Source organism: Podarcis liolepis (assembly GCF_965112155.1).
Source record: "Podarcis liolepis genome assembly, chromosome: 5".
NCBI lineage: Eukaryota > Metazoa > Chordata > Lepidosauria > Squamata > Lacertidae > Podarcis > Podarcis liolepis.
Window position 1 is genome coordinate 27,141,295 of NC_139556.1, and position 12,056 is coordinate 27,153,350.

The 12,056-nt window shown below is 43.6% G+C and overlaps 1 protein-coding gene across 6 annotated transcripts in view; it reads left to right on the forward strand.

Annotated features, from left to right (window-relative positions):
• The window catches only part of GRID1 (glutamate ionotropic receptor delta type subunit 1), a 716,702-nt gene that overhangs the window by 211,588 nt on the left and 493,058 nt on the right, over positions 1-12,056 (forward strand). The window lies entirely within an intron of this gene.

Sequence of the window (12,056 nt, forward strand, 5' to 3'; positions counted from 1 at the left end):
GCCATTCTTGCCTTGTGTAGTTTTAGATACTCTCAGACACAACGCTGTTGTGTTACAATTTTCTTTATCATTAAAGCTTTGTTTGACATATACAGTACTCTGCTGAAAGAAAATAAACTCTGCTGAAGAATGGTGGAGTGAGGGGATATTGCCAGCCTGACAGGAGGATAGATTTTTTTTTAATTTAAATTTTTAAATCACTACTCCCTCCAACAACATGAACCTCATGTGGAAGGAGGCACACGAAGAAAGGCCTCAGATGAGGAACGCAGAGTCTGGGATGGTTTCTATGCGGAGAGGCAGTCTTTAAAGTATTGCAGTCCTGATGGCAAGTAAGCAGCAACAGCAGCGGTTTATTTCTCTTTAGGTTTAATGCAGCGCCTGGGATTGTGGAAGGAGGCGTTCTTTCTGTGAATGTCTATAGGGATTGTCTGAGCCCATGGCTTCTCTGGGTGTGTTAGGGCTTTCCGTATATGTGACGCCTCGTTCAGAGGTCAGTGTTGTCATTGGTTCTGTGTGTTGTGGATGTGAATGGCCCCCAGAATGGCGAGAAACGAACAGGTCTCTGAAATGCTGTTTGTGCGTCTGAGCATTGACAATGGTCTGTACACCTTCCGGCTAAGTGTAGCTCCTATTTTCTCATTTGACGGCATGCACTGAATTTGCAGAGAATGTTGGATTATTACTTTTTCTGTGGGGTGCTTTGTGTACAGTGGTTTTTATTATAAGCTCCTTGGAGCAGGGAAGCTGCTACCGAACCCCCTTGGAGCAGGGAAACTGCTACCGAATCCCCCCGCTATAGTGTGGGGATTAAACCAGGCTGATATACAAGGGTTTTGTAAGCTTGCTGGCCGATGCAGAATACTGACTAAACTGAGAATGAGATATGTGTGACGAATAAAAAAAATGCACAGCGGTGACACCAAAGTGTAAAGAAAACACACTTCCCAGGCTATACAGAAATGTATGTTTTAGCACAGCTCCCAGGTCCTATTCCTGTTGTAAGCCAAAAATGGCTTATCTTCTGTGTTTACGCCAATAAAACTCAGAGACGAGGAGTTAGGAGTCCATTGTTGTTTATTGCTGGGCAATAGGTTGCAGTCAAATTGTTTCACAAAACTGCAACCCCGCCCAAGGGCGGTGGTATTTATAACATCTTAAAGGATTTCAATTTTCACCAATCATGTACATCATGTACATCATGACCACATTTCATGTTTAATACACAGCACAATAAACATTAGCAATTTCTGTTGATTCAGCTCTGATTCCCAGAGCTCTCTGTTAAAAGTTCAAATTTCTGTTAATTGTGTTACTATGCATGTTGGGAACCTGTGTTACGCATAGCCATTTGCACCATGTATCAACTTATGTTCTAGCTTATGAGCTGTATCTTTGCGATTCACATATTAGCTGTACTTCTGCCTCAATGGGGGTGGCAACTTGCACAAATAATCAGTTTCATAGAGCAACAGGTTACCATAACTTCTCTATTAGAAGCACACTCAAAGATTTACAGGGGTTCACATTATTGTGGCCCTTTGGGTCACCACCACCAGTGAACCTGCTCACCCCAACTAGGCATGGGGGGATTCCATTCAGTTCTTGTTTAAAGGTGAAACTGTATAATTTGCACTTTCCAAAGCAAAAGATGAACAGAAATCACACTTCTCCAAATTTTGCCAGGCCAGGTACAGTGTTCAAAAGTGAATATGCCAGGGTAAAGCGAGCATACAATTGCATATATTAATGAAAAGAACATAGAGAAATGCATTATACTAGGGAAAACTGCTTTGAAAGTTAGCTGGTGAATTGCTCACTTGGAAAAGCCAAACCTGCAAAAATATCTGCAAGACACAGTTGCCCTGTTAGGAAAACATTGGCAACCTTAGCTGGGAGGAGAACTAGTATACCTATGTAAAAAAAAATGTCCCCAGCAACCCGGCAGAAAACAAAGCTGAGTTGTTTCAACTTCTACAACAGGAGCCCGCCTCTTAAATCTTAAAACGAAGGTGTTCCTACAGGCAGCACCGCTTAGAAGGCGTAAGGAGGTAATGGACTGCGCCGAGACATAAGTGCAACATAAAGTATAGGCTCACATGTGCTGGCAATGAAAAAGCTGACCGGAAATAAAGTGTCCAGTATTTCTAGGTGTAAATGTCCCTCAGCTGCCATAAAAACAGTAAAACATACAGCAACGCGGTTGCAACCTACTTTACAGCAGCGAGGAGAGTTTCAAGCTTTCAAGTTCCACAGTTCAGAAACCTGTTCAAGTTTGGACACATTTATGGCCGAACGTCAATTTAGACCAAAAAAATGGTCTAAATACTGTCAGAATAAAGCCCACTTTCTTTGAGAACTAGGACATGAAGGCCTTTACTGAGTGAAACACCACAGCCTTCACTGAACTGCATCTCAACACATAAAGTTGCAGTAAAAAAACAAGCCTGCAAAGTCTTTTCTGCCCCCTCCATTGATTGCCTTGCTAGATGAGATCACTAGATCTATTGGCAATGCCTAGTTTTTATGCCTGAGCTTTACAAACCAGCTTCACCACAGTGAACCTATGACATTTGCTAGAGCTGTTTATTCCCGCAGTAGCCTCTGTTACAGAAGTTCACGACTGCGTGCAGCCGGCTGGTTTTTGGGCACAGGATTTGCATCTTGCTAAAATGACACTGAATTGCTGTTGTTGGTATCCTTCTGTCCCAAGAGACAATGGAGTACACCTCCAGGGGTGAAGACAAACCACTGTATTAGCAACACCAAAGTGACCTCCCCAGAGAGCAAACCTCGGCAGCATGTATGGAGGGCCTGGACCGCCCAGATGACAAGATTCCCCTCTCAGCCTTGCTGATGTGGTCCAAAAGAAAGCAGAGCAATGCGTTTGGCATCAGCTTGGCTGCAGGAGTTGCCGGAAGGAGGCGTACAAAGCGCTATCAAACTGTCTTAGGGACCCCACTCTGGATTGTGTAGGGTCTACTCCTTAGCTTGTTCTTCTCCCAAAGATGTCCTACAAGGCAACAGAGGCTTAGAACCAGAGTTTTCCTTCTTCTAGATGGGCTACCTTCCCAGGTTGATGAGCCCCATCTGCCCCTCACTTCCTTCTATAGCATGTGGAGAAACTGCTTTCTTTACCATTGGACAAGAATACTGTCCAAAGAATACTGTGAATTGTAGTTTGAGAAGGGGTGCTATGTACAGTTGTCTGCTTGACATTCACAGCAGGGCTTTTCAGGCATCCAGTGTGCAGCTGGGTGGGGAGGGTCGGCAGGATCCATCACAGCCTGTGTATTCAGTGGCAGAACAGATCACTGTGCTCTGCAGATCAGCAGGCGGTGTATTACAGCTTCCCAGCTGAGCAGCATTAGCTGACCTGAGGAATCCCATGGGGTCCCACTTGCATGTCTGGTGTCTGGCTTGGTTCCCCCTCTTTTGTTGCAGGTGGAACAGAACTCCTTCTTAGGCAACCTGAGACACACTGGCCTGCCTCTTGGCTTGCCATCCTAGCTGCCAGTCTGGACAAGAGACCCAGATGTGAACTTTGGGGCTTGTGTCTAATCCGGTCTGAATCTTTCCATTATGTCTGTAAATGTTCTAATTCATGGAGCCGAATGTCCAGATGCAGATGAAATCTCTGCTTAGCCCAGATTGTCCCTCAAAGCACCCCCCCGCCCCCTGAATCTTGGGCTGACAGCAGGAAGCTGATAACTGTCAGTCTGTACTTAGTGTCACCTACAGATCATGGGGCTCGCAGCTCGGGTGGCCCTTGTGACTGTGACTGTGCGGTCCTTGCTTTCTATTTTGTAACGTCATATTAATGGATAAAAAAGATGACTCCTGGCCTATTTTTAGCATGATTTAGGAAATAATGTCTGTTGCATGATGCGCCTAGCAAAAGATTGAGAGGATTATTGAGCGATATTAAGCATTGGCTCAGAGTGACTGAGCAGCCCCTGTGGAGAAAGATTTGCCCCCACCCCACCCCAACTCCTGTAAGGATGGTACGAGTTTGATTCCTAGTAGTCAGGCTACACTGGACCTGGAAATGGAGATAGCCCACAATAGTCAGCATTACCCAGTAAACATTAGCACACTTTGATTTCAATGTGCATGTTTTATACTCAACTGAGTCCTGCTCAGAGAAGACCCATTAGGGTCTGCACTGAGTAGGACTAATGTTGACCACCACCCTATGCATTTAGATATCTCCTGCTGAAATCAATAGTACTTAAAAGTGCCCATCTTTGACTGGTTCATGTCTGCTGGGCTTGTGTCTATAGTTAGCTTGTATTTTGCAATGCAGGGGCACAACAATTTACTGAGACCTTCTCTTCCTCATCCCCTTCGTTTCAGTGTGTTTTGTGCAATAAACTTCCAACTCAGCTTGGGGTGGGAGGCATAAATTTTAAAAAAGAAAAGCAGAAAGGGATCATGAGGCAACTGAGACAGTAATTGCTATCGACCTTGCGTCCACACACATTGATACATTCAGTGAAATTTACAAACTGATAGTGTAGATATCATAGCAAGTTGCTTGGAGATATTGGGAATCGTCTAGCTCCCTCAATGAAAAAAGTTCCAGTTGTGACATGGGACTTTCCCCCATGGAGAGGGGGAAGAAAGTGCTGTTGCACAAGTGAAAATCCTTATGCTGACAGGACAGTTAGGGCTTGTTCACACTTCTGCTTGTGCCATGCCTAGAAAGCATGGGTCTTAGTGGTTTTCCGCTTATCCCATGCTTTCTAGAAATGGGTCCAAGAGGTTTTCAGTTTGCTCCACCACTTTCTCCAGGAAAACCTGCTGTTTACCGTGGAATCGCAGCAAACATCAGTCCACAGAAAACCTGGTTGATATTTGCTCTGAGTTGTTTTCCCAGAGGAAAGTGGCAAGTCAAGCGGAAGTGTAGATGAGCTCTTACTAAACACTACATTGGATACAACCCTTTTGTGTAGTAAGCAACTAATAAATGTAGTAGGAATAATAGTAGAGTGCTGTAGACCTGAACCAAGTTTCATAAGTTTTTGTGTGTGTGTTTTTAAAGCATGTATGAGGGGATATGACTGGGACTCAACAGCATGTGCAAGACCACGGAATGTGAGCAGTTTCTAAACTGCAGAGCTAAAGCCAATTAACAAAATTAAGTCTGATGTAATAGCTAATGAAACCAGTGTAGCAAACAGTGAGTGAGACTGATGGCCAGGGACATCTTGCTTTCACAGAGCTCTTCTGTAATTGTCACAGGAAAGGCCTTGAGAATATTTGTTGGCCAGGCCGCTTCCGTTTGCCTTTCATTTCCCTTCCGTACTAACATTCCCATGTTGTTATTTACACTGTTTACTGAGTATTAGTATGAATCATATCTAATACTAATAAGAGATGGCAATTCATAGCATTAGTCCTCAATTGCTTGGGAAAGCTTAATAGCCTCTCACAAACATCTCTGAGAAGGCAGAGGCCAAGTCTATTCTCTCTGCATTTTACAGCCTGCATGCTGGCATTGCCTTTGTCATGATTCACTTGACTTTGTTGTTTTCCTTCCGCAACCCCCCGCCAATGGAAACAAAATGCCATCTGAAGAGGATAAATGATATAAAATATTCCTGAGGCAGGCTGGCAGCAATGAGATGGCAAAAAGTGTGATAAAGCTGAGGAACAAAGAGGCAGTTCATATGCTTGTTTTCTACAGAAGGGAGTGCCAATCTGGCACCCATGAGCACCCACGGTTTCAACCACACAGCTGTATTCCCTCGGAACCACAGCGTCCTCCCGCACTGCTTTAATTTGGCTTGAAGGAACCATTGTCTTGTAGCCAATAGGATATATTGCTCTCTCTCTGTGTGTGCTTGGTTGCAGCATATGCGTGTTGCCCACAACTGTTTCGCTCATTTGCAAATGTGTCATGGTCCCCAATAAGTTGGCAGCCTCTGTATCTCGAGTAATGTAACAGGCATGAATCTGGAGGTATAATTTGTTTGCAGCCAGCGCTGCCACCCAGTGTGCTTGAGTTGCTGCCTTAGGCCCACGGAAATTTGAAGAACAAACTGAATTGAAGTCCAGGGTGGTTTCTAAAATACCCTCACTGCTGCTCTCCTGGCAGTGAGGAGCCATGGGTTCAGGATTTTGGAAAGCTGTGAATTCCATGTTTTCCAGGAGGGAAGTGATGGTGCTTTCCCCGTGTGGGTCGGATGCTCTTGTAAACATCATATCTGGCACTGATCCTACAAACTGAGTAACTATTGCTGTGAACAGTTACACTGGGCCAATACAATGGCTATGTATGCCAAAGGCACATATCCTTTCTTTTATAAAGAAAAAAAAGGTGAAGGTTTTCACATTACAACATTGTCCTAAGATATTAAAAGTATTTACAACAAATAATCAGGGCATACATTTGCCCCCCCTTCCATTTGTTTTCAATATAGTGACTATATCAAAGACAGAGGTTGCCCCTGAACTCTGACATGGAGATCCTCATGGCAGCTTCTTGAACCCTTGAGGACATCTGTCTTTAGCGTTTTACTCTATTTATGGTCTGTAATGCTGGTTCTCTTATGCAGAACATGGCTTCATAAATTAGTCTCCCCCAGCCGATGCTGTCCATATGGTGGGTTACAACTTCCATCAACCTCAGTCAGCCTGGCCAATGGTCAGGGATGATGGGAGTTGTAGTTCAGCAACATCTGGAGGGCACTGGTTGGGGACGACTGCCCTACATGCTTTCCACATAAGACAAGTCTGTTTCCCAAATAACTGTTAAAGCAAAAGACTTAATTTGTAGAAAAGTTATTAGGGGATGGAGTGTCAATCACCTCAGCTTCTCTGGCATTAGGTAGTTCACTCAGCAAAGAAGTGGATTTCAACCTTGAAAGCCTGTCTGGCTTTAAGACAGTAAAATAAGCTTAGAGGGCATAGACTCCATTTACAGTAAGTGTCTAAATGGGGATTTGTCTGATTGCAGAAAGATGAAAGAAGCTTGCTGGCCGCTGGATCCATTTTTATTTATTTTTTTTGCTAGATGAATCTCATCTTGTACATTTTTTTTTGTTCAGAAATGAGCTGATAAGAGAAGGGTTGGTTGGAGGGCAAGAAAGTCCTGAGTTCAAATCCATGGTCTTGCTGAAAATGCTTCTGGGGTTTTGAATTATTTGAGTTATTGAGTCAAGAGAGCAGGTGGTGTTGGGGTGGATGAAGGCAGCACAGTTAAAGGAACAAAGGTTTCCAGCAGGGATATATTGAGAAACGAGGGCAGAAAAATACAGGTGAGTGAGGCTGCATAGAGTTCTAAGGTTATGCTGGACACAGAAAAAAAATGATCCTATTGTTTTATGAGGATGACACACTCACCCTGATGAACCATAGCATATTCAACATGTTACGTTTCTTTTAAAAGTATCTGAACAGGCCTCTCCTCTAGGTAATTAAAGCAGAACTAAAATAAGACAATCCCTTTAAATCATGCACTACAGGTATGTGGGCCCGGGGAATTATGCACTGTTTTTCCAATTAGTGTGGCACAGACTGTGTTCACCACCTCTGTGTTCATGCACCTGGGATATGGTGAATGGCTGGTGGTCAGGTGTGCCTTGGTGTACATCAGATGCATATCTGACCCTAGAGTTTTGCTCATGTAGACACCCTTTAGTCAATGATCACATGGTAGTCCACATTTGAGTCCTGTCTCTCTCTGATCAGGGTTTGGTAAGGGCCCTGCTACTTGAGTGAAGTTGTAAAGTTTTTTAAAAGAATGGCATACATTGAGTCATACATTGCAGTACGCTTTAATTGTGTCTTTCAGTGTCTCCAGTGAAACTTTCAAGAGGGTGCCTTGGGTAGTGGGTGGCTTGTTTCAGGCTTAGCATCAGAAACGTCTGAGCTACCATTCTGAGGCTTCGAGGCCTGGTGGTTTTATCTTCCTTAGGGTGGTCTATAGTAAGTTATTCCCCACATCCAGGCAGGGCTGGCCCACCCATAAGACAAGGTGAGGAAAACAGCTCAGGCGGCAGGATCCATAGGGGCAGCAGATCTTTATTCCATCCCATGGGTGCCATCTTGAATAAAATATTGTGGGGGCCCAGGTAAGCCCTGTCCTGCATAATCTATCACATAACAGTGTACACCCTCCATTTGAATGGGAATGCCCCTCAACTTTGTGGGGGCCCAGCCCCCTCAAATATTTTATTGTGGGAGCCGAAGCCCCCACAACCCTTGGGAGTTGGCTCCTGTGTTCCACCTTTGTTCCTGAGGTAGATTTTCACTTGCTGCGTTTTCCCTACAAGGGAGGGGAAGCCATTTTGTAGTTTGCCTCAGGGGCCATACTGTCCTTGGCCGGCTCTGTCTCCAGGTAGTAGTCTGGGCAGATTCTGGGGCATAGGACCTGCTGGACCAATGAGCCTTGGATGAGAAGATGCATCTTTGCCAAAACTAAAGTAACGTCAGTGCCACACACTTATTCTAAAGGAGGTCATTCAAGAGGGGGGCAGTGGGGGGCACCACACAGAAGGCCCTTTCTCAAACTACCACACCATGCACCTCCCTTGGTGGTGGAGCCATAATATGGGTCTGTCTGCTTAATACATGAGCAGTTTGGCGGCAAGAAAGGTCTTGCTTAATGGGGACAAGGTGGCAGGGAGCATCCTTGGATTTGGGGAATAGAGCCATAGCGCTCTGCTCGAACCTCTGCCTTGTATGCAGAAGGTAGCAGATTCAATCCTTGGTATCTCAAGGTAGAACTAAGAAAAGATTCATCCTCCCTGAAACCCTGGAGAGCCATGGCCAGTCAGAATAGACATTACTGAGGTAGCTGGGCCAATGGTCTGTCTTGGTATAATGCAGCTGACTATGTTGCTAAAATTTCTCACTAAGCCTTCAGCGTTTCTGCAGATTCATTTGCCATGCACCTGAGTTAGAGGAGTCGGATTGGCTTCAGTAGCACAGCCTTCCCTATGAACATGTTCAATGTCGGGATATGAGGTTTCAGCCTGAAGGCAGGCAAACATAAGAGGAGGTGTCAGAAGGTGATCCCAAGTAATGGTCTGTGAAAAAAGCAATGGAATATTGAAAAGCAGGTTTTATTTTCTATTATTATCTCTCACTCTGCTGAGTCAGGGCCTCCTGTGCTGGTGCGGCTTCCCCTATCATTTGCCACCATAATGGAAATGTGTAAAGGAACTGTTGTAATGTTTTGCTTCATTAGGCAGACCTTACTGTAAAATGTTTTAAATTCAGAGCAATAAAAATAAGGATTCTTTAAAAGCACTGCAATATTGATGGCCGGGTGGCTATCCATACACATTGCTGGTATCGACATCTAATTGCCGGCTTGGAAACATAGGATAGAGCTTTTGCATTGGAAGCTGGGAGCTACCCGAATTTAATAATTCATGCTTATGAGAGGATGGATGTGGAATAGGTCCCTCTTGGTTGCTGTCAAGGGCAAAGATAAAGAGAAGGCATGCAGGATTTGTTGGGATGAACCAGTGTTGGTAGTTTTTGTGGCTAGCTCTACCATTAGATTGAGTGAGGCTGCCTCAGGTGGCAGATATTAAGAGACAATTTTCATATGTACAATTTCTGCATCTCTACTAGGGATGCTCCCTGTTTGTTTGTTTTTAATAGCCTGCCCAGAAATCTTTGTGTTCATATAGTATTTTCATTATCAGTGCTAGATTACCAAATAGGCACCGGCCTGCAACAACTATTTAGGGGTCCTGCAACAACTATTTAATAAGACTGGTTTATTAAAATTGTTGGTTGGTAAAATAAGATATATATTAGGAGATAATTTGCAAGTGCCCCCCCCCCCCAAGATTTCGACTGCCTAGTGGCCTCCACAGGGTTTAATCCAGCACTGTGAGTATTATGGGAGTACCTTTTAATCTTTTTCTTCATGTACACCTGAGTTGCCAACCTTAGGGTTTCAGCACTATCCCTTCCCTTCAAATAAGCAGATGGATCTTCTCTAGTGCATATGTAAAAATATAAAGGGGTCAGTTTGGTGCAGCCTGCCATATCACATGCTGGTGAGGCTATGTTAGAACTTCAATTGTAAATGATAACATGTAGTGGTAGAGGGGAAAACTGGTTCTCCAACTCCCATCAGCCATGGGCTGGGGGGGGGGGAATCTTTTCAGCTCACATTTAAAGCCAAACCTACCCCAGTTTGCACTTTCCAAAACAAAAAAATGAACTGACAGGCTGCTATCCACTTCTCTGAATTTTGCAGAGCAGTTCTTCAGCCAAATAACATATAGAGGAATGTGTTTGCTGGCTGAGCATAAACATGACTGTATCAGTGGAAATGCCATACATTAATGCATTATAAAGGGGGAAAGATGCATTTCAAAAATATGTATGTGAGCCAAAATCTCATACAAATTGTGTATAAGACAAAGTTGCATTAAAATGCAGATGAATTTTCATGAGGACTTTAAAATAAAATTTTAAAAAATCCTCAGACTGATGTGGAAATGTGGAGAACCTATGACTAGGTGGCTCTCCACTTGTGAAATGCTCTCCCCAGGAAAGCTCGCCTGGCGCCTTCGTCACATATCTTAAGACGCCAAGCAAAAACATCCCTGTTCTCCCAGGCCTTTGGCTAATTAAACAACCATTGGCCTTTTAACTGTGTTTGTGTGGGGTATTGTTTTCATTTCTTTATATGTTATGCATTATTATTATTTTGCATTTTTATATTGTAAACCGTCACGTGATCTTTGGATGAAGGGTGGTATAGAAATTTTAAAAATGATCATGATACCATGCAGCTGGCAGGTGGGGCGGGTAGGAATGCCGCTCTGGTCTCTGGTATTCCAACCATCACTCTTTTTGATTGCCTGCTTCACACATCAGGGTTCTTCATGCAACTCTGTGTCGGAGGATGGCCAAGATAGCTTGTGTACAGAGAAGGAAAATGATATTGTCTGAATCAGGCCATGCCTTGCCTCGCATTAGTCGACCATGCCATTCTTTTGGCTACATGGAGCTGTCACTGCGGAAAGGGCTCCTAGTTTCTATAGCTACAGCAAATGTAATTACCAAAAAGCACCTTTCTGCAAATTTCATTGTAACTCCAGATCACTAATGACATTTATTCCTCGCTCTGCTCCACTCCCTCTCTCCCTCTCTCTCCTCCACCTTCCCTTTGCCATATCTGCTATCCGGGACAAATTCTGAATTTAACTTGAGTCAATACCGTTTCCTATCTTAATTAAGTATTTATTTCATGACTTATCACCACGGAACTCCAGGTGCTGTCTGTAAACATATTACAAATATCATTACTACTTATTTTCTGGTTGGAGAAACTGCGCTGGAGCTGCCCAAAAGAAAACATTTCCCTCACCACCACCTGCCCCATTTTATAGTTTGCTAGATAGCAAATACAGCATGATATCACTGCAGTGATGATTTATAGTATTCTCCAATATCTTACATTAAGCCAGAGATACCTCAGAGACTGGAATATTATCTCTGGGAATATAATATATGTAAATATAGACTGGGCAACACAGGGCTTTGTGACACATTTGGCTGTGTAATCTTCTTGCCAACAAAGAAGAAACCGGGCAAAAAAATTACACACACACACCCTTTTGTCTGGAAAATGACATTCCAGCCGACTGCCTTATGATTGTTCTGCAGTTACAAAAAAAGAAAAGAAAAGCCAAGGAAATAGCTTTTATTTTATGGATATGAGGCTGGGAACATCTGGGTGGGGAATGGAGAAGAAGCAGATTCATGCTAAAAAAATTTTATCTCAATTGTGGAGCCAGAAGCATCTAAAAGAACAGAAAGAGAACGTGCTGAATAGGAAAAAAGCTTCAGGGGCTTGATGGGTATTTCATTTTAGTTTTCTGGGACTGGAAAGCTGGATATGAGGCCTGAAATTTCCTAAGAATCAGGATGTTGCATGAGATTTGATGTTAAAATATTGTCACGTCCAGAAGTAAGAGAATAATGAATCATTTTTATTTTTATTTTAGAGAGAGAGAGAGGTGGGTGTATTGATTCTGGGGGCCAGGCTAAATAGGTTTCAGAGAAGAGACTCCTGGATA